This window comes from Botryllus schlosseri, chromosome 13, assembly GCF_051294905.1.
Source record: "Botryllus schlosseri isolate E-star chromosome 13, Bs_hap1, whole genome shotgun sequence".
Lineage (NCBI taxonomy): Eukaryota > Metazoa > Chordata > Ascidiacea > Stolidobranchia > Styelidae > Botryllus > Botryllus schlosseri.
Window position 1 is genome coordinate 23,847,567 of NC_137248.1, and position 23,416 is coordinate 23,870,982.

The 23,416-nt window shown below is 39.0% G+C and overlaps 1 protein-coding gene and 1 long non-coding RNA gene across 5 annotated transcripts in view; one reads left to right on the forward strand and one right to left on the reverse strand.

Moving 5' to 3' along the window:
- Positions 1–23,416, reverse strand: part of LOC145453601 (uncharacterized) — a 125,753-nt gene that overhangs the window by 41,520 nt on the left and 60,817 nt on the right. The gene's annotated exons all lie outside the window — the stretch shown is intronic.
- LOC145454114 (uncharacterized) lies at positions 846–9,713 on the forward strand. 3 transcript variants are annotated; one of them, XR_013920048.1, is made up of 7 exons: positions 846–991; positions 3,039–3,094; positions 3,428–3,617; positions 3,679–4,126; positions 4,657–4,846; positions 5,409–5,504; positions 8,551–9,713. It is a non-coding gene; the product is annotated as an uncharacterized LOC145454114 (long non-coding RNA). The 3 variants fall into 3 exon arrangements; XR_013920046.1 differs by having other exon boundaries at positions 847–991; positions 4,006–4,126; XR_013920047.1 differs by having other exon boundaries at positions 858–991; positions 2,713–3,094; positions 4,006–4,126.

The following is a 23,416-nucleotide window of genomic DNA, read 5'->3' on the forward strand; positions in this document are numbered from 1 at the left end:
TCGTGTGTACATTTACGGGACAAGCCCTCATCTTCAAGGCATGCGATCGAACCAATGATGGATCTTATCAATATAGTCCTAAAAATCGATATTTATGATTGACTTCTTGATAATCATACCGATAGATCACGATTCTTGCGTGCTGTGAAATATCGAACGACATTGGAGCACGAGCTAGTTATTAGTTATCATGAATAATCAAAAAATTCGACCGCGATCGGCATTGTTTGTAGCGAACACCCACCTTAATTCGACAAATTTGTGAAGTCATAGTACCTTGGGTATACATAATTCGTGAGTCGTGTGTACATTTACGGGACAAGCCCTCATCTTCAAGGCATGCGATCGAACGAATGATATATCTTATCGATATAGTCCTAAAAATCGAAATTTATGATTGACTTCTTGATAATCATACCGATAAATCGCGATTCTTGCGTGCTTTGAAATATCGAACGACATTGGAGCACGGAGCTAGTTATTACACTGTAAATCCGCAAGGTCGTATTGAACACTTCATAACACTTTTTTCTGCGTACAGACACACTTTTTGGGCATATAAACGCATTGGGCCATTATAGTCGCAACGCTTCTGCGTATTTCTCCGTTTACTTGTAACACTTTGCCACTGCGGCTTATTTTCAAGAAAATTTATACTTGATAATGTATCATCAATTTCGCATTGATAAACCATCGGTACGCTTGGAGATCACATTAAATCATGTTATATGTAAAATAATATTACTCACTTGACCCAGCACTAAGTTTAAGGGTAATATTTCATTGAAATATACATATTCCCCCGTGACGCAGAGGGGTCACCACCTTCGTTACGGTACAGCGCGCTCGATTTCAGTTTGGATTTGAATTAGTGGTTCGTCAGGCTTCAGGCAGAGAGTAGGGTACACGATAAAACTTGGCGAAATGGATATATTGAAGCAGTTTCTACTACCTGATGGCGTAAAGGATCGTAACATCCATGTACTGTAAGGTATGGAAATGCGGTAAATGTTATTGAATATATGTAATGTGAGAATAGTCATAAAATGAACTCGTTTTGACATTGCAGTAAGGTCGTTTGTTTTAGATGTTTTAGTAGGCTACTGATATCGCTCATTCATATGAATGTTCTTTAGATGTTTTGTAGTATATGATTCGTCTGATCTTATTGCTGGATGATCGAGCTTCGAATCTGATAATATATCATGCTGCGACCAGGTCCAGTACTACGGTACTGATGGGAAGCTGCTATAGAAGTAACTTTTTTGACATAAGGATAAAGGGATGTTCTCTTTATCCACACTGAAATATCCCTATGTAGGCGATATTGTGGTCCATTGTGGACAAGTACTGCAACATCAGCAATTGAATGCCGGTATGACAGTCATGCAATGGTTTTCATTGTTTTTCAACTGCAACACATTATACACTGTCCTGTTTATTCTAAGTGGTAAGGTGTTAACTAAAGCGATTTTTTTGACATGTCAAAGTAAGGTCAAAATTTTGTCAAAATTGTACCGTTAGGTCAAAAATTGCCAAAATTCTTTACAAAATCAAAATTTTGTTGGCAACTTGCATTTCGTTTGTATCATAGATGATTGCACTATAGAATGTAAACGTGGAATGGCAGCGACCGATTTTGCAGCTTCATTCCGCTTCACTGAAGCTTTACTCAGACTTATTTTACGGCAGCTACTGTAGGATTTATGACAATCCAAAAGTTGTCTTCCAGAGCTCAGAATTTACTGAATCTGGTCTTGATCGAAAGCTACTGTCGCACGGATTCCGAAAATATCAATCAAAATAGGGTCAGGCTCCGCACTTAGATGACAAATCACCCTCAACATCTAAAATTTGCATTGTCCAGAACAATCGGATGAACGCACAACAATGACCATAACAATGACCCATTGCGGCTCTTCGATTGTTCGGACAATGCCGATAATTCAGACTTGAAGGGCGAATTCTAAGCGGTTCAGTGCCTGATCATATTTTCATTTACATTTCCTGAGTCAGTGTGACAGTAGCTTTCGATCAATACCAGATTCAGGTAATTCTACGCTCTGGAAGACGACTTTTGGATTGCCATAAATCCTACAGTAGCTGCCGTAAAATAAGTCTGAGTAAAGCTTCAGCGAAGCGGAACGAGGCTGCAAAATCGGTCGCTGCCATTCCACGTTTACATTCTATAATTGCACTGTCGGTGAACTTATCATTTTACAATTTACATCTTGTAGCCCACTTTATAGTCCCACCGTTGTAGACGGACCATCGTCTGGTCATTGTGAATCATAAATTGTCAAATGAAACAAATACTCAACATAGCCTATTGCACTATCCTAACTGAAGCAAGACTGCGTGGGCATTGGTTTTTCTATTAGAAACCGTATGATGAAAAATTGCGATGTAGACAACTTTGTCATAATGAGAGAAAGAGTGCAGTGGATGCACAACTTCAGTGTTGCCGGCCAACAACTGCAGCTGGTGAACGTTCTTTCTTAATTCTTGCCACGCTACTTAGTTAGGACAGACACTTTCTACCCGAAAATGTAGGAAAGTATCTTTCGTTGTACTACAACAAATTTTTAATTATTTCTACCATAATACGAGATGTAACTAATACTAGAATTATTCATGAGTCGAGATTTCGATAAAATAAGTTCTTTTTCATGTAAAAATTTGTCAATTTTCATGCTAAAAGAGTTTTTTCAGGTCAAATTACTTCGGAAGAACAGACAGCCCCAGTCAGAAATTAGGATAAGTTCCGGTAATACAATTCTAACACTATGTGAGAAACACCTAAGTACATGGGGTCAAAATTAAGTTTTTCATCATCAAAATATGTGTGAATTTGAATTTTTTACTCAAAATCTTACCTTTTTAGGTCCAAAAAATCGCCCCAATAATAGCACAGCCAAACAAACAATCTTTTCAACAAACCATGGATCACAAGGGGTAGTATTTGTTTTGCCCAATCCCCCATTTGACTTTTCTGAGTTTATTGAGATACGGTAACTGAACTAAACTCTATTTTGCAGGTAGTATGTATTGAACTTGGCACCTTTTTGATATGCATTTGCTGTATGGAATACTGGTAAGCATCACGGTGTTTTGTAAAGTGAACTAGTATATCCTTAGAGAATGAATTTGATTATGTTGCAATCGGTTATCTTTGTGATAAAGATTTTTATGAACTTTGCTGATAAAATTTCACAGAAATTGTTAACAATTCAGGAAGTATACTAACTGTGCCAGAGTAAAATTGGTGGTAACGTCATGTGCAACTTTCTATTCCATTAAAGACACCCTTCTGTCACGTACAACTTATTGCAGAAAAAAATAACTGTATCCAGTATGATATCTGCGTGATTACTGAGCAGTTCATTTGTATTGCGAATTTTCGCAAGAAATATTTTCTTTCCGATAGTCTTGGATTGATCCTCAAATTCGTCCAACTGATGTCTACTCTTTAAAAAGAGCCCCCTGGGTCTACCGTACCTGCGCTATCAGACAATGTTGACAGTGACGTGAGGAGTCGTTCGTAACGGGTTTTGTGCCAGCACAGTCATCTTATGCGATGCAGACCTTCTCAAGAACCCATGGATACATGTGATTATGTAAGCCTATTTATTCAATTTTTATATCACCATTGATTATGTAATTTGCTGGTTTTTGCAGTCCTACTTTTCTCACGAACTATCTCGCAGAGTAGCTTACGGACTATTCAATATGAGCTGAAAAAGGCTTCATCTGTGTACACTGTACAGTGTACAGTGAACTGTATACTCTGAACACTGAAAAGGGATGTAGTTGAAAGTAATGAGCTCGTGTAACTTGTACTTTAACTATTGCTTACTGAACTATAATGGACTAGGTCAGTGGTTCTCAACCTGGGGGGTTGAGCACCTCTCCTGCGCTTCTGTAACCTATTACCTGTGTGAAATATTTATATTTACTTGTGCATAAAATTTACAATTTTCCTTTGGTATTTATTGTATTTTCTAGGAGCAGCAATTGGATTTGACCAGTACAGAAAAAGAGCCGCCATGGCATGCCACGAATCAGAGACTCATCAAGCCTGGGTTGCGACCGATGGAAAGAATATGAAAAATGCCCCAAAGTGCAGGTAGTATGTATTGCAAATGGCACTTTTTTGAAAAAGATTTGTTGTTTGAAATACTGCTAAGCATCGCCATGTTGCGTAAGTAAACTGATATATCCTTAGATAATGAATTTGATTCAGCTGCATTCGGTTATTTTTATGAATGTTTGCTGGTAAAATTTCACTAAAAGGATTAACAATCCAGGAAAGTATGGTACTCGGGCTGGAGTAAAATTGGTGTTGGTCACATGCAACTTTCCATTACAATAATTAATTGTTCTATGAAAGACACCCTTTTGTCACATACAATACATCCAGTCTGATATCTGCGTAAGTAAATACTGAATGCTGGTAATGTCTTATTTTGTGATAATATTGTTAATGTACAACGTTCTTTCGAGTTCTCCACTAGTTGCTGACGATTATACTATATATTAATATATTATATACTATTCAATTTTATATTGAAGTTTTGTACCTCGAAGAAGCTGTTCGAATATTGAATAGTTCCCTTGTATTGCAAATTTTTAAAACAAGTATTTTCTTTTCAACAGTCTTAGATTGATCCTCAAATTCATCCAACTGATGTCGACTCTTTTAAAAGAACCCTGGTTTCACCGTGCCTCTGCTAACAGACAATGTTGATAGTGACGTGAGCAGTCATCTGAACAGATTTTGTACCGGTGCAGTCATCTTTTGTGATACATACTTTTGCCTCAAGAACCCATGGAAACATGTGATTATGTAAGTCTATTTATTCATTTCATATATCACCATTGATTATGTAATGTGCCGGTTTTTGCAGTCCCAATTTTCTCAAAAAACTATCTATATATGCTATATTAGCTGAAGAGAGGCTTGATCTGTGTATATTGAACAGAGGTGTTGTTGAATGTGAAGAGCTGGTGTAACTTGTATTTAAACTACCGCTTACTGAACTATACTTGGAACATCAAATGGAGATCATTTCCCATGTCGTGCTAATTCCAATTAATTTTGTTAGTTAAATTTTATCAGGAATGAAGGATTTTGAAAGATTGAGAACAGTTACAATTACCGCAATGAAGGAAAAGTATTCAACACCTTCGATAAGATGTCACAAAGTTTTCGTACTAAAGACAATCAATGTGTCCTTTGTCTGGTATATTTTCTCGTCTCAATTCGAAGCACCTATAAAATCTTGGAATCAAAGTTATATGTAAAGCCTACCGTATGTCAATTATAATAATGGAAAACCGAACCCATAGGGATAACAATTCTACTACATTTATTGTCGGATCTTGTTTGCAATCAATTACATTTTCAGCGAAACGAGGTTGATGAAGTCAACTGTCATCTCAAAGCCAAATTGAGAGACAAACGAATATAATCCAAGACCCAAGCGCATGTCTTATTGAAACAGGTACCGTAATCTTTCTTTTTTGTGGACCATACAAATTTACATAGACCTGCGACGTTCTGCTATAACTGTCATTTTGAGTTACAGTTCTGCATTCTCACTGTTGCCTGTGCGTCTGAATGTCAATGTAAATGTCAAAATGGCCGAATTGAAAAAAAACGCAGACCTGATTCAAGATGTTTTTATTAGTCGTTATGCTAATTTTAGTCCTTCTTCCTGTCCAACTCTACAACAAACGATAGGCCTAGATTGTTCTTAAAGTGAATCAGTTACAGCAATTCAGCTATATAATTCATATATACCTCATAACTGTATGTTTTGTTGAAGATGATGATTTTCATATCACTTGAGACATTGTTAAACTGTTTTATATATTATACATATTGTACAAGCTGCTGTACTCATCTTTGGAATATTCTAGAACAGTGGTTCTCAACTTTTTTGGCTTCGCGGACCCCTTTTGACCGTCACGGACCCTCGCGGACCCCCTCAAGTTTTAGTTCAAATTTGGCTCAATTGAGGTGCAACCGTCGTCTGTCTTGTGCAAATATGAACTGTAGGCTTGTGATAAACAGCAACAGAATGACTTTCTTGAAAATAACATTTTACTATTGATATAGAAATTAGGTTGACTTCTGTCATTTCAAATCTTATTTTCCAGCTGTATTTTTTGAAGTACGTGGTCGTGCGTTGAAAACCTGCGACTTCGATATGATATGAACGATGAGTGCCGAAAATCCATTTCTATAAAGATAGATGGAAGCTAATGCAATAATAACGCTAGGGTTACCATATATACGTCCTTATTTTTCGAGTTTTTGAAAATGTTCTCCGAGGACGCCTAAATGTCCTCATTTTTGGCAATTCATCCTCTTTTACAGCTTTTACATCTAAGATTATAGATATAGTCGAGTGAAGATGGGAATTTGTGGGAATTTATGGTCATAGCAGGCGACGACGTTTTTTAGTCAACACCACTTATTTTGAGAAAGTAGTGACCAATCAATTTTTTCAGCAAATATGACGAAATCGGCTGATTTCAGTTTTCATCGACTAACTTTTCTGAATTGGTAAAAGTGTCGTCCTTTCCCTATTCCAAAATATGGTAATGGTAAATAGTATAATGATGTAAGTCATGAGGTTTTAGCAGTTGTGGTGCGAACCTGCCTTATGATTTCTAAAATAAAATTTAAAAATTAAAATTAGGTCATCAATCATGTTGAAAATTTAGTGGTCTCGCGGACCCCCTGAAATTGCTTCGCGGACCCCTAGGGGTCCGCGGACCCCCGGTTGAGAACCACTGTTCTAGAACTTTGATAGTCAACCTCGAGTCTTCCAGTAAGAGTGATGATGACTCATTTTGAAAGTGTTCCGGTTTCTGGTGTATCTTGGAGTTGATCATATAATAACTCTTGTATATTGGTCTCAAAACTGACTCCACCATGTGCAGTGTCTTGGGCCGCTGGCTGTATGAACAGGTCACTGCAATACACTCTGCTATGTCTGTGAATTGAACTGTCATTGCCTAGTAAAAGTACAGATTCAGAATTTCATCATGTTCGACTTACAGCAGATTGTGGTTTATCATATCATATGTACAAGTAATTGAAGTAATGTTAACAAAAAAAAGATCCAAGACTGTTGTTGCTTGCAAGAAGTTGCACAGTGGTGAAACTTTTCTAGGTGGTGATGGTTTTCCTTCTGGTAGACAGATAAAGAGAGTTGTTTGATCACAACTAAAGTGATCAAAGTTGAGCATACCCTCAGTGACTTGTCTTTTAGTTGGGCGTATTCCAGAAGGAAAACCATCAACACCTTGAAAAGTTTCTCCAATATGCAACTTCTTGCAAGCAACAACAGTCGTGGATCTTTTTTTGTTAACATTACTTCAATAACTTGTACATATGATAAACCCCAATCTGCAGTAAGTCGAGCATGATGAAATTCTGAATCTGTACTTTTACTAGACAATGACAGTTCAATTCACAGACATAGCAGAGTGTATTACCGTGACCTGTTCATACAGCCAGCGGCCTGAACCACTGCACATGGTGGAGTCAGGTTTGAAACCAACATACAAGAGTTATTATATGATCAACTCCAAGATACACCAGAAACCGGAACACTTTCAAAATGAGTTATCATCACTCTTACTGGAAGACTCGAGGTTGACTATCAAAGTTCTAGAATATTCCAAAGATGAGTACAGCAGCTTGTACAATATGTATAATATATAAAACAGTTTAACAATGTCTCAAGTGACATGAAAATCATCATCCTCAACAAAACATACAGTTATGAGGTATATGTGAATTATATAGCTGAATTGCTGTAACTGATTCACTTTTGAAACAATCCAGGCCTATCGTTTGTTGTAGTGTTGAACAGGAAGATACCCGTTCCGCCAAGTTCATGACATAAAGGTTTGTGATGATGTACTATGATGAAAGTTCAATCATTCTCTCTTCCTCATCATAATTGTGCTACGTTCATATAGAAATTAATTGATAGATCCCGCCGACCATGATTTTGTTGTTAAAGCAGCAATGTAGCAAATTGTAACATGCAAATTGGCATTGCAAACTTGGTAAAACTAACCAACATTTTTAATGGCGCTATAAAAATCAATAATTTGCTTATAACTTTTTTTCTGTACATTTTCAAGACAAAGTTCTATGGCAGTGAGATAGAAACATGGTGCTTCCGCAGCTTTTAAGCCCAAAACTAGCTTTCTAGCATAAGCGGTTATTGAGATATGGCAAAATCAGCTATTTTCGGCTCGTTCGGTGAAATTGCACGGCCACTAGAGGGTGCAAAAACCTGAAATTATGATAGAAGTGATTCATTTGAGATTTGGGACCAAATATCAAAGGCACTTTTTGAAATACAAATTTTTCTTTTTTTCACTCCACCTTATTTTACATGTATCCGAACGCCTTTCCTAAGCTTGTGTAACCTGCGTGTGTGAAATCTTTATATTTATTTCTGCATAAAATTTAGAATTTTCATTGACATATTCAAAACTTTGGAATTTATTCACATTTTCAAGGAGCACAACTTGAAATCGACCAGTAGAAAAGAAATAAACGCCATGGCACGCCACGAATCAGAGATTGACCGAGCCTGGATTGCAACTGATGGCAAGAATATAAAACTGCTTCAGTGAAAATGGAGTATTCAGAAACATTCTTGACGTTTTGAGCTGCTACGCATTGGATTGTCATACCCTAAAGGAGTGGTTGTCAAACAGGAGAAAGCATTTGAAGCGACGTGAAGCCGCTGTAAACTAAAATCTTTTTCGCACATGCATGCATGGCAGCTTGTAGTTATTTCTCTGTGTATGGTCAGAATTTAATATTTGAATATTCTCTCATCAACAACCATTACCGTCACTGCCATCCAACTATCCGTTGGGATTTCTAGCGTTCTGGTTGCTTTTTTAAATTTTATTATACGACAACAAGGAGTGTGTGAAATGTTTTGCTATCATATGGGAGCGTGTCCAAAAATTTTTAAGAATCACTGCCCTAATGACTTCCATATTTCATATTTTGCAGCAGACTGGTAAATAACAACAAAATCTTTTCTGTAAATCTGCAAAATTTGTATGGACTCAAAGAAACGATTTCTTTGTTATTTAAACAAAAGTGATTGGCATTAAGCTGATATAAATACTACTAATGCAAGCCCTACGATATTTTTAGCAGGCCCAATTTCATTAAGAGTGAAAAAATACTTATGGTTGTTTATCGTGGTAGTGGTATTGATACTGATACATTCATTGTTTGTTTGTTTACAATAAAATTAGAAATTTACAAGCCGTAATTTGAACAGTTTTAAATAAGTTGTAATGATTTGTGTTGATCATGTTTTCCGCTATCGGGCGTAACCAATGAATTTGATTCCATGCCCCTGTCACGAAAGTTCAGGATACTAAATGATATTTTTTTATCACTATCCCTAATTCCCTATGCATTCATTTTCATCATTGAGCGATTTGCATGATATTTGTAGTAAGTTTGCTCTTAAGCATTTGTGATGTTCGTAATTTCATCGACTCTTCCGGGAACGGTTTCAACTGCTGATCTGAATTTATGAAACCCTGTCACAGCAGCTATTGGAAATTTCAATGTTTGCACGTATTTAATCACCCAGGTTGGGTATTATAAGCGTCATTTATTCATGAATCAATAAAATCTGATTTTACTTTGAGCCCTGCGTTCCGGTGACTAGTCAACCAGCCACTTTGAGACTGAACACTTTTTAGGTAAACACCTTGAATTTGAACACTTCGCAACACTTCTAGGCGTTCAATTTTTGGATCACGTTTCGTGTTCAATTTTCCGGGTTGAGCAACACTTCAGAATTTACAGTGTAGTTATCATAAATAATCAAGAAGCTGACCGCGATCGGTGTTGTTTGTAGCGAATACCCACCTTAGATCAACCAATTCGTGAAGTCATAGTATCTTGGGCGTATATATTTCGTGAGTCGTGTGTACATTTACATGACAAACCCTGATCTTCAAGGCATGCGATCGAACCAATGATGGATCTTATCAATATAGTCCTAAAAATCGATATTTATTATTGACTTCTTGATAATCATACCGATAGATCGCGATTCTTGCGTGCTGTGGAATATCGAACGACATTGGAGCACGAGCTAGTTATTAGTTATCATAACTAATCAAAAAAGCCAACCGCGATCGGCGTTGTTGGTAGCGAATACCCACCTTAATTCAACCAATTTGTGAAGTCATAGTATCGTAGGGGTATATAATTCGTGAGTCGTGTGTACATTTACCGGACAAACCCTCATCTTCAAGGCATGCGATCCTACCAATGATGGATCTTATCAATATAGTCCTAAAAATCGAAATTTATGATTGACTTCTTGATAATCATACCGATAGATCGCGATTCTTGCGTGCTGTGAAATATCGAACGACATTGGAGCACGAGCTAGTTATTAGTTATCATAAATAATCAAGAAAGCCGACCGCGATCGGCCTTGTTGGTAGCGAATATCCACCTTAAGTCAACCAATTTGTGAAGTCATAGTATCTTAGTTATATATAATTCGTGAGTCGTGTGTACATTTACAGGACAAGGCCTTATCTTCATTCTTCAAGGCATGTGATCGAACCAATGATGGATCTTATCAATATAGTACTAAAAATCGATATTTATGATTGACTTCTGGATAATCATACCGATAGATCGCAATTCTTGCGTGCTGTGAAATATCGAACGACATTGGAGCACGGAGCTAGTTATTAGTTATCATAAATGATAAGAAAAGCCGACCGCGATCGGCGTTGTTTGTAGCGAATACCCACCTTAATTCAACCAATTTGTGAAGTCATAGTATCTTGGGTGTATATAATTCGTGAGTCGTGTGTACATTTACGGGACAAGCCCTCATCTTCAAGGCATGCGATCGAACCAATGATGGATCTTATCAATACAGTCCTAAAAATCGATATTTATGATTGACTTCTTGATAATCATACCGATAGATCGCGATTCTTGCGTGCTGTGAAATATCGAACGACATTGGAGCACGAGCTAGTTATTAGTTATCATGAATAATCAAAAAAGTCGACCGCGATCGGCGTCGTTTGTAGCAAATACCCACCTTAATGCAACCAATTTGTGAAGTCATAGTATCTTAGTTATACATAATTCGTGAGTCGTGTGTACATTTACAGGACAAGGCCTTATCTTCATTCTTCAAGGCATGCGATCGAACCAATGATGGATCTTATCAATATAGTCCTAAAAATCGATATTTATTATTGACTTCTTTATAATCATACCGATAGATCGCGATTCTTGCGTGCTGTGAAATATCGAACGACATTGGAGCACGAGCTAGTTATTAGTTATCATAAATTATCATGAAAGCCGACCGCGATCGGCCTTGTTGGTAGCGAATACCCACCTCAATTCAACCAATTTGTGAAGTCATAGTATCTTAGTTATACATAATTCGTGAGTCGTGTGTACATTTACAGGACAAGGCCTTATCTTCATTCTTCAAGGCATGTGATCGAACCAATGATGGATCTTATCAATATAGTCCTAAAAATCGGTATTGATTATTGACTTCTATATAATCAAACCGATACATCGCGATTCTTGCGTGCTGTGAAATATCGAACGACATTGGAGCACGAGCTAGTTATTAGTTATCATAAATAATCAAGAAAGCCGACCGCGATCGGGGTTGTTGGTAGCGAATACCCACCTTAATTCAACCAATTTGTGAAGTCATAGTATCTTAGTTATACATAATTCGTGAGTCGTGTGTACATTTACAGGACAAGGCCTTATCTTCATTCTTCAAGGCATGCGATCGAACCAATTATGGATCTTATCAATATTTTCCTAAAAAGCGATATTTATGATTGACTTCTTGATAATCATACCGATAGATTGCGATTCTTGCGTGCTGTGAAATATCGAACGACATTGGAGCACGAGCTAGTTATTTGTTATCATGAATAATCAAAAAAGTCGACCGAAATCGGCGTTGTTTGTAGCGAATACCCACCTTAATTCAACAAATTTGTGAAGTCATAGTACCTTGGGTATACATAATTCGTGAGTCGTGTGCACATTTACGGGACAAGCCCTCATCTTCAAGGCATGCGATCGAACGAATGATATATCTTATCGATATAGTCCTAAAAATCGAAATTTATGATTGACTTCTTGATAATCATACCGATAAATCGCGATTCTTGCGTGCTTTGAAATATCGAACGACATTGGAGCACGGAGCTAGTTATTAGTTATCATAAATAATCAAGAAGCTGACCGCGATCGGCGTTGTTTGTAGCGAATACCCACCTTAGATCAACCAATTCGTGAAGTCATAGTATCTTGGGCGTATATATTTCGTGAGTCGTGTGTACATTTACATGACAAACCCTGATCTTCAATGCATGCGATCGAACCAATGATGGATCTTATCAATATAGTCCTAAAAATCGATATTTATTATTGACTTCTGGATAATCATACCGATAGATCGCAATTCTTGCGTGCTGTGAAATATCGAACGACATTGGAGCACGGAGCTAGTTATTAGTTATCATAAATGATAAGAAAAGCCGACCGCGATCGGCGTTGTTTGTAGCGAATACCCACCTTAATTCAACCAATTTGTGAAGTCATAGTATCTTGGGCGTATAAAATTCGTGAGTCGTGTGTACATTTACGGGACAAGCCCTCATCTTCAAGGCATGCGATCGAACCAATGATGGATCTTATCAATATAGTCCTAAAAATCGATATTTATGATTGACTTCTTGATAATCATACCGATAGATCGCGATTCTTGCGTGCTGTGAAATATCGAACGACATTGGAGCACGAGCTAGTTATAAGTTATCATGAATAATCAAAAAATTCGACCGCGATCGGCGTTGTTTGTAGCAAATACCCACCTTAATTCAACCAATTTTTGAAGTCATAGTATCTTGGGTATACATAATTCGTGAGTCGTGTGTACATTTACGGGACAAGCCCTCATCTTCAAGGCATGCGATCGAACCAATGATGGATCTTATCAATATAGTCCTAAAAATCGGTATTGATTATTGACTTCTATATAATCATACCGACACATCGCGATTCTTGCGTGCTGTGAAATATCGAACGACATTGGAGCACGAGCTATATATTAGTTATCATAAATAAACAAGAAAGCCGACCGCGATCGGCGTTGTTAGTAGCAAATACCCACCTTGATGCAACCAATTTGTGAAGTCATAGTATCTTAGTTATACATAATTCGTGAGTCGTGTGTACATTTACAGGACAAGGCCTTATCTTCATTCTTCAAGGCATGCGATCGAACCAATGATGGATCTTATCAATATAGTCCTAAAAATCGATATTTATTATTGACTTCTTTATAATCATACCGATAGATCGCGATTCTTGCGTGCTGTGAAATATCGAACGACATTGGAGCACGAGCTAGTTATTAGTTATCATAAATTATCATGAAAGCCGACCGCGATCGGCCTTGTTGGTAGCGAATACCCACCTCAATTCAACCAATTTGTGAAGTCATAGTATCTTAGTTATACATAATTCGTGAGTCGTGTGTACATTTACAGGACAAGGCCTTATCTTCATTCTTCAAGGCATGTGATCGAACCAATGATGGATCTTATCAATATAGTCCTAAAAATCGGTATTGATTATTGACTTCTATATAATCAAACCGATACATCGCGATTCTTGCGTGCTGTGAAATATCGAACGACATTGGAGCACGAGCTAGTTATTAGTTATCATAAATAATCAAGAAAGCCGACCGCGATCGGGGTTGTTGGTAGCGAATACCCACCTTAATTCAACCAATTTGTGAAGTCATAGTATCTTAGTTATACATAATTCGTGAGTCGTGTGTACATTTACAGGACAAGGCCTTATCTTCATTCTTCAAGGCATGCGATCGAACCAATTATGGATCTTATCAATATTTTCCTAAAAAGCGATATTTATGATTGACTTCTTGATAATCATACCGATAGATTGCGATTCTTGCGTGCTGTGAAATATCGAACGACATTGGAGCACGAGCTAGTTATTTGTTATCATGAATAATCAAAAAAGTCGACCGAAATCGGCGTTGTTTGTAGCGAATACCCACCTTAATTCAACAAATTTGTGAAGTCATAGTACCTTGGGTATACATAATTCGTGAGTCGTGTGCACATTTACGGGACAAGCCCTCATCTTCAAGGCATGCGATCGAACGAATGATATATCTTATCGATATAGTCCTAAAAATCGAAATTTATGATTGACTTCTTGATAATCATACCGATAAATCGCGATTCTTGCGTGCTTTGAAATATCGAACGACATTGGAGCACGGAGCTAGTTATTAGTTATCATAAATAATCAAGAAGCTGACCGCGATCGGCGTTGTTTGTAGCGAATACCCACCTTAGATCAACCAATTCGTGAAGTCATAGTATCTTGGGCGTATAAAATTCGTGAGTCGTGTGTACATTTACGGGACAAGCCCTCATCTTCAAGGCATGCGATCGAACCAATGATGGATCTTATCAATATAGTCCTAAAAATCGATATTTATGATTGACTTCTTGATAATCATACCGATAGATCGCGATTCTTGCGTGCTGTGAAATATCGAACGACATTGGAGCACGAGCTAGTTATAAGTTATCATGAATAATCAAAAAATTCGACCGCGATCGGCGTTGTTTGTAGCAAATACCCACCTTAATTCAACCAATTTTTGAAGTCATAGTATCTTGGGTATACATAATTCGTGAGTCGTGTGTACATTTACGGGACAAGCCCTCATCTTCAAGGCATGCGATCGAACCAATGATGGATCTTATCAATATAGTCCTGAAAATCGGTATTGATTATTGACTTCTATATAATCATACCGACACATCGCGATTCTTGCGTGCTGTGAAATATCGAACGACATTGGAGCACGAGCTCTATATTAGTTATCATAAATAAACAAGAAAGCCGACCGCGATCGGCGTTGTTGGTAGCAAATACCCACCTTAATGCAACCAATTTGTGAAGTCATAGTATCTTAGTTATACATAATTCGTGAGTCGTGTGTACATTTACAGGACAAGGCCTTATCTTCATTCTTCAAGGCATGCGATCGAACCAATGATGGATCTTATCAATATAGTCCTAAAAATCGATATTTATTATTGACTTCTTTATAATCATACCGATAGATCGCGATTCTTGCATGCTGTGAAATATCGAACGACATTGGAGCACGAGCTAGTTATTAGTTATCATAAATTATCATGAAAGCCGACCGCGATCGGCCTTGTTGGTAGCGAATACCCACCTCAATTCAACCAATTTGTGAAGTCATAGTATCTTAGTTATACATAATTCGTGAGTCGTGTGTACATTTACAGGACAAGGCCTTATCTTCATTCTTCAAGGCATGTGATCGAACCAATGATGGATCTTATCAATATAGTCCTAAAAATCGGTATTGATTATTGACTTCTATATAATCAAACCGATACATCGCGATTCTTGCGTGCTGTGAAATATCGAACGACATTGGAGCACGAGCTAGTTATTAGTTATCATAAATAATCAAGAAAGCCGACCGCGATCGGGGTTGTTGGTAGCGAATACCCACCTTAATTCAACCAATTTGTGAAGTCATAGTATCTTAGTTATACATAATTCGTGAGTCGTGTGTACATTTACAGGACAAGGCCTTATCTTCATTCTTCAAGGCATGCGATCGAACCAATTATGGATCTTATCAATATTTTCCTAAAAAGCGATATTTATGATTGACTTCTTGATAATCATACCGATAGATCGCGATTCTTGCGTGCTGTGAAATATCGAACGACATTGGAGCACGAGCTAGTTATTTGTTATCATGAATAATCAAAAAAGTCGACCGAAATCGGCGTTGTTTGTAGCGAATACCCACCTTAATTCAACAAATTTGTGAAGTCATAGTACCTTGGGTATACATAATTCGTGAGTCGTGTGCACATTTACGGGACAAGCCCTCATCTTCAAGGCATGCGATCGAACGAATGATATATCTTATCGATATAGTCCTAAAAATCGAAATTTATGATTGACTTCTTGATAATCATACCGATAAATCGCGATTCTTGCGTGCTTTGAAATATCGAACGACATTGGAGCACGTAGCTAGTTATTAGTTATCATAAATAATCAAGAAGCTGACCGCGATCGGCGTTGTTTGTAGCGAATACCCACCTTAGATCAACCAATTCGTGAAGTCATAGTATCTTGGGCGTATATATTTCGTGAGTCGTGTGTACATTTACATGACAAACCCTGATCTTCAAGGCATGCGATCGAACCAATGATGGATCTTATCAATATAGTCCTAAAAATCGATATTTATTATTGACTTCTGGATAATCATACCGATAGATCGCAATTCTTGCGTGCTGTGAAATATCGAACGACATTGGAGTACGGAGCTAGTTATTAGTTATCATAAATGATAAGAAAAGCCGACCGCGATCGGCGTTGTTTGTAGCGAATACCCACCTTAATTCAACCAATTTGTGAAGTCATAGTATCTTGGGCGTATAAAATTCGTGAGTCGTGTGTACATTTACGGGACAAGCCCTCATCTTCAAGGCATGCGATCGAACCAATGATGGATCTTATCAATATAGTCCTAAAAATCGATATTTATGATTGACTTCTTGATAATCATACCGATAGATCGCGATTCTTGCGTGCTGTGAAATATCGAACGACATTGGAGCACGATCTAGTTATTAGTTATCATGAATAATCAAAAAATTCGACCGCGATCGGCGTTGTTTGTAGCAAATACCCACCTTAATTCAACCAATTTGTGAAGTCATAGTATCTTGGGTATACATAATTCGTGAGTCATGTGTACATTTACGGGACAAGCCCTCATCTTCAAGGCATGCGATCGAACCAATGATGGATCTTATCAATATAGTCCTAAAAATCGGTATTGATTATTGACTTCTATATAATCATACCGATACATCGCGATTCTTGCGTGCTGTGAAATATCGAACGACATTAGAACGAGCTATATATTAGTTATCATAAATAATCAAGAAAGCCGACCGCGATCGGCGTTGTTTGTAGCGAATACCCACCTTAATTCAACCAATTTGTGAAGTCATAGTATCTTGGGCGTATAAAATTCGTGAGTCGTGTGTACATTTACGGGACAAGCCCTCATCTTCAAGGCATGCGATCGAACCAATGATGGATCTTATCAATATAGTCCTAAAAATCGATATTTATGATTGACTTCTTGATAATCATACCGATAGATCGCGATTCTTGCGTGCTGTGAAATATCGAACGACATTGGAGCACGATCTAGTTATTAGTTATCATGAATAATCAAAAAATTCGACCGCGATCGGCGTTGTTAACATTTTCAGTGTCCGCTACATCTCGGCATACATGACCTACTGTAGGCTATGCACGGGCGAGATGAGGGTGAGTTCGCGGGTTTCTTTTTCTATTTTTCTTCATGATTTATATTCTCTCTTGATGCTGTCTAGGATATCTTCCAGGTGATCTTGTCCCTGGAGTCTTGTTCTTGTTTCCAGTCTTTGTAGTACTGATCTTTCAATCCACTTGTAGCCCAATTTTCTTCCTTCAAACTTCGTCTTGTTTCTAGCCATCCATGTTGCTTGTTTATACATTGTGGTTATTTTCATGAGTGCCGCCTCTTGGGTATCTGTGATATTTCCCTCTGTATGCATGTCGATGATCATTTGGATCTCGGCTGGCTGAGTTCTCTGATTTGTCACCTTGCTCCAAGCACTTACTAATTTCCGTACGACTCTGGCTGTTTGCTCGCATTTCAAGAAGAGGTGGGTGTGCGTTTCGGTGTGACCCGAGCACAATTCGCATTCCATTTTGTTTGTTACTCCCGCTGTTTGCAATCTGCCATTTGTTGGTAGCATCTGGTTGGCTACCATCCAATTCAGGTCTCTCTGCCTTAACGTAAGGGTTGGGTGATGTATGTTATCCCAGTTGGGCCCTTTCATTTCTTCTATGTCCCTGGAGTGTTTCCTTTCTATTACTTCAGTGTAGCGTTTTTTATTGTCCATCGTTTTGATTTGTGCTTTGTCTATGCCCATTTCTGTCATTGTTTTGTTAATTTCCCTCCAGTGTGTCTGTGGTTTCAAGGTGTGTGGTCTGGTGTTTGGTGTTCTATGCGACTGATATCTTTTCAGGGTGAATGCTAGTTGATAGTCGATCCTCCTTTCCCATTCGTCATTTATGCTCTCTTGGGCTTTCCTCAGGTATTCGACTGCCGGCTTTATAAAGATCATATCCGTTATTGTGGGTATGTCGATTAGCTGTCTTCCTCCCAGTTCCTGTCTCTGGATTATTTTGTCGTAATCCGCTCTTCCGTTTTTGGGGAGGATCAGGTTGGTGAGCATTCGTCTTAAGTCGCCTCTTGTTTTGCTGGGCATTTTTGTTATGGCTGCGGGATATATGAACAGTGGTAGTATGTTGGTCGCTACCAGGCTGATTTTCTGCTGTCTTTCGGAATGCATGTTTTTGATCTCATATATTATCTTTTTCGTCTTTTTCATTGGTTCTTCCCAGTGTTTTCCTTTCTCTGGGGTTTCCCTTTCTATCCTGTGTCCGAGAATTATCATCTCTTCTACCCATTGGATGTTGGTGTGGGTGGGTTTTTTTTCACTTGTTTGGAAGTTGATTCCCTTGCTCTTTTCTTTGTTTATTTTTAAGGCGCTTGCTTCACCGAACTTTTCTATGATTTCAATCGCCTCATTTGCATCTTCCTGTCTCGCCAGCGTTATGTTTACATCGTCCGCGTATGACGGTGCAGTGATCGTTTTTCTCATTCCAGGTAGTTTGTAGCCTGTGAGTTTATGGTCTAACATTTGTAGCAGGGATTCTGTCGCTATCGTAAACAAATACATCGAGATGGGGTCTCCTTGTTTTATTCCCCTTTTTATCTTTATTTTCTTCCCCACTCTTCCCCCTATCGAGATTTTCGCTTCTCCGAGCTCATATACTTTTTCAAAGAAGCTACAGAAGTTTCTCCCTAGGCCAGCTCTTTCCATTGTTTTTTTTAGGAATTTATGGTCTATGGAATCATAGGCTTTCTTGAAGTCTATTGAGAGTATCGATCCTTTTCCCTTCTCTCTCATTTCGGAAGTTATCTCTCTTATGAGGAGGTTAAGTTGCCCTATGGTTTTGGGCGGATTTACGTGCTGGTTCTCATGGGTTATATCTGGTAGCTCTTTCTTTAGTCGGTTGGTCAAGATTTTGGTGAGGATTTTGAAGTCGGTGTTGAGGAGACTCACGGGTCTGTAGTTTCGGATTTCTTTCTTGTCACCCTTTTTGTATATTATTTTGAGTACTGCTCTTGCTAGGTTCGGGCTGATGCTCTGTGCCTCGTACATTTCGTTGAGGGTTTCGAGCATTTCCTCAGCGATCGTGTCAATGTTGATCATATACAGTTCTGCGCTCAACCCGTCTTCCCCCGGGGTTCTGTTTTTTTTCTGTTGGAGGACTGCTAGCCTGAGTTCGTCCATCTCGATCTTTTTGTCTATTTGCTGGCGTTGTTTTTCTGTAAGGGCCCTATTTTGGTAGCAGAGGTATTCTTCTGCTGTCGTTTCATTCGTTTCTTGCCTGCTATAGAGGTCCTCATAGAATTTCTCTATGAGTTCTCTTATTTCTTTTGGGTCTGTGGTGGTGTGCCCTGTAGGGGAGTTCAGCTCATGTATTGACGCCATTTCTCTCCTTTTCTGGAGGGCCTTACAGAGTGTGTATTTGTTGTTGCCTAGCAGTGAGTGTTTTTCTATCTTTGCCTCTTTTTTAAGCTTCTGCAGTTGATCCTCTTTCATCTTCCAGAGGATCTTCTTTTCTTTTCTGTAAGCTATGCTGGAGTGGTTGTGTTTTATGATGTTTTCCCTTTCCCTCAGCAGTTTTTCTTGTTGTTTCTTTATCAGCTCTCTTTTTTCAGCTGTGGCTTTCTTTGTATGTTTTATCACAAGCTGTTTTATTCTCATCTTCATGGCTTCCCACCATTCTACCCTGGTGGGGTATATGGTGGGGTAGAGTGTTTTCCACCTATCCCATTTCTTTTGTAGTTCGTTCGCAAACTCGTCTGTGTGATAGATTTGTACATTGTTTTTCCAAATCGTTCTATCTTTTTGTGTGGTTTTCCTCATGGATATCGTTGCCATTACCGCATCGTGGTCGGATAATATGCAAGGGATGTGTTTGCAAGAGGTTGTTGTTATTTCTCTTGATACATAGATTCTGTCTAATCTCGATTTCCCACTGTTGTAGGAGTGGGTGAATTCCTTCTTATTTCCATTAGATTCTCTGAAGGTATCCTTAACATTTATTGTTTTGATTATTGATCTGAAGAATCTCGATTCTCTTTCCCTGTGTGGGTTGGATGGTTGTATGTCATTTTTATGGTCTTCGACGGCATTGAAGTCACCCCCTATCACTTTTAATTTCGCCTTAGCTACCCTTGTGGCCAGGTGTCTTATCTGGTTTTTCTTTTTGGCTTTATTGTTATGTCCGTAGTAGTTTACTATGTCTAAGGAAGTTTCACCGAATTTTATACCGACCTTGATAAGTCTTCCTTCAGTGTCCATTTCCTGATCGAGAATTTTCGTCGAGGTCCTTCTGGGGATCATCAGTATTGCTGTTCCAGCCGTTCTGCTGTCCACCGAGTTCCAGACTGATTTTCCTTTCCATTCTCGTTTCCATGTTTCCTCTGTGAGGAGGGTTGAATGCGTTTCTTGCACTAGGGCTATGTCGGCCCCAGTTTGCTTAATAAACTCGAACAGTAATTTCCTTTTGGTTTCGTCGCCCATTCCGTTGGCGTTTATTGATAAGATTTTGATTTTTTCATGGCCCTCCATTTTGCTTTTTTTTTGGGTTGGGTTGGGATTTTCAATTTACATTTCTTTTTGGCATCTGCCACATTCGGGGTTTTGGCTCTCTTGAATGCAAAGTAGGTTCCCGCAACAGGACGCGATTGCGCATTCCCTTTCGCAGGCGTTGCATTTTAGCGATATTTTGTTCTTAAGTTGAGCCTCCGTGTATGTATATACATAGTCATCGTTGCAGCACGCTAGGGCAGTGTAGTGCTTTGTCTTGCAGTTCAGGCATCTGCTCGTTTCTCCATACTGCGTAAAGTGCACCGGTTTCTGGCATTCTATGCATTCGGTCATTGCCACGCCTTCTGTTGAAAAACTGAAATTTCTCTTCGGGTTCTTCGCCCCACTTTCAGAGTCTGTGCTCTTCCTCGGTCGTTTTTTTTCGTTTGTCTCTTCAGGCAAGCTTGTCGCATCATCCGAGAGGCGGAGGTCTTCCGAGAGTTGGAATGGATCTGTTCCAGTACTCTCCGAGTCTTGGCTTTCTCCACTGGTTTCTGTGGTTTCAGATCTGGTCAGGACGTCATCTAGCCTTTTCACTATCCTTTTTGCCTCCAAGTGGCGTCTTGCGACATTCTCTGTTTCGCGGGTGATTCCCCGCTGTTCGGGACCTCTCTCGTTTTGTGGGTGGTTTCCGGAGGGTGGTACATCGTTATTTTGTTCTTCTTCATGAATCTGGGGCGTCATCGGAGTGTGTTTCTCTCCTTTCCCCTCTTTTATTTCCTGGGATTTCTCTATCCCTCGTCTTGGCTGTTCGCTATTTTCTTTTCCCGTAGTTTTTTGGGTTGTTTGATGTAGCCCCTTCTCCTTCATATCTTCCCTCTTGTCTGTGGTCTTTCTAACGATTTGATCCATTTTCCTCGGGTTCTCCTTACAGAACCTCTGTAAGTGACCCGGCTCGCCGCAATAGCCGCATGTCTGTATCTGTCCTCTGTGTTTTACGGCAATCTTGGCGCCGTCAATCCAAATGTAGCTTTTTATGGGCCTCTCGTCAAGGCTTTTCTTTGGCATGAGTAGGGACCTTACCCCAGTTTTCACTCCCCTCTTGTCTCTTTGGTCAATCATATTTCTAATTTCTCCATGGTTGTTGCGGAAGTACTCAATTATCCTTTCTTGTCTTAACGTTATCGGTACCCAGCTGAGGTAAACGGCTACATTTTCCGAGACGTAAAGCCAATGTGCTGGGAAGCCCCCACCATTCTTTTTCAGTTCAACTATTTTTCTGTCTGTTAGAACTGCGACTTTCCTTTCCGTGAATGTCAGGTCGACCTGGCCGTTCGGATATTGTACTATCCCTTCTATTTCCTCTTTTTTCAGTCCAATACTGTCGAATAAATCCCAAAGTTCCTCCCTAGGTATAGGTCGGTTCATTTTAATTCCCAAGTCGCATGAGCGATCGATCGGTTCGGTATTTCCAGCCGCTATGGCATATGAAGTCGGGGCTTCGCCCGTTCGAGTATAGTCCATATCGATATATCCGTCGGGCAACGCCCTGCGCTTTTCGCGCGTAAATCTGCCTCTCGCTAACTCTCTCGCAGCTTTCCCGCCAATTCCTGACAACGTAACTCTCTACCGGCAATTACAGCAAAAGAATGACTTTCAGCACCGTAAAATTACAGTAAGGTATCACTTTCAGCAACGAATGATAGATCGATACCGATAGATCGCTATTTTTGCGTGCTGTGAAATATCGAACGACATTGGAGCACGGAGCTAGTTATTAGTTATCATAAATGATAAGAAAAGCCGACCACGATCGGCGTTGTTTGTAGCGAATACCCACCTTAATTCAACCAATTTGTGAAGTCATAGTATCTTGGGCGTAAATTATTCGTGAGTCGTGTGTACATTTACGGGACAAACCCTCATCTTCAAGGCATGCGATCGAATTAATGATGGATCTTATCAATATCGTCCTAAAAATCGATATTTATGATTGACTTCTTGATAATCATACCGATAGATCGCGATTCTTGCGTGCTGTGAAATATCGAACGACATTGGAGCACGAGCTAGTTATTAGTTATCATAAATAATCATATAAGCCGACCGCGATCGGCCTTATTGGTAGCGAATACCCACCTTAATTCAACCAATTTGTGAAGTCATAGTATCTTAGTTATACATAATTCGTGAGACGTGTGTACATTTACAGGACAAGGCCTTATCTTCATTCTTCAAGGCATGTGATCGAACCAATGATGGATCTTATCAATATAGTCCTAAAAATCGATATTTATGATTGACTTCTTGATAATCATACCGATAGATCGCGATTCTTGCGTGCTGTGAAATATCGAACGACATTGGAGCACGGAGCTAGTTATTAGTTATCATAAATGATAAGAAAAGCCGACCGCGATCGGCGTTGTTTGTAGCGAATTCCCACCTTAATTCAACCAATTTGTGAAGTCATAGTATCTTGGGCGTATATAAT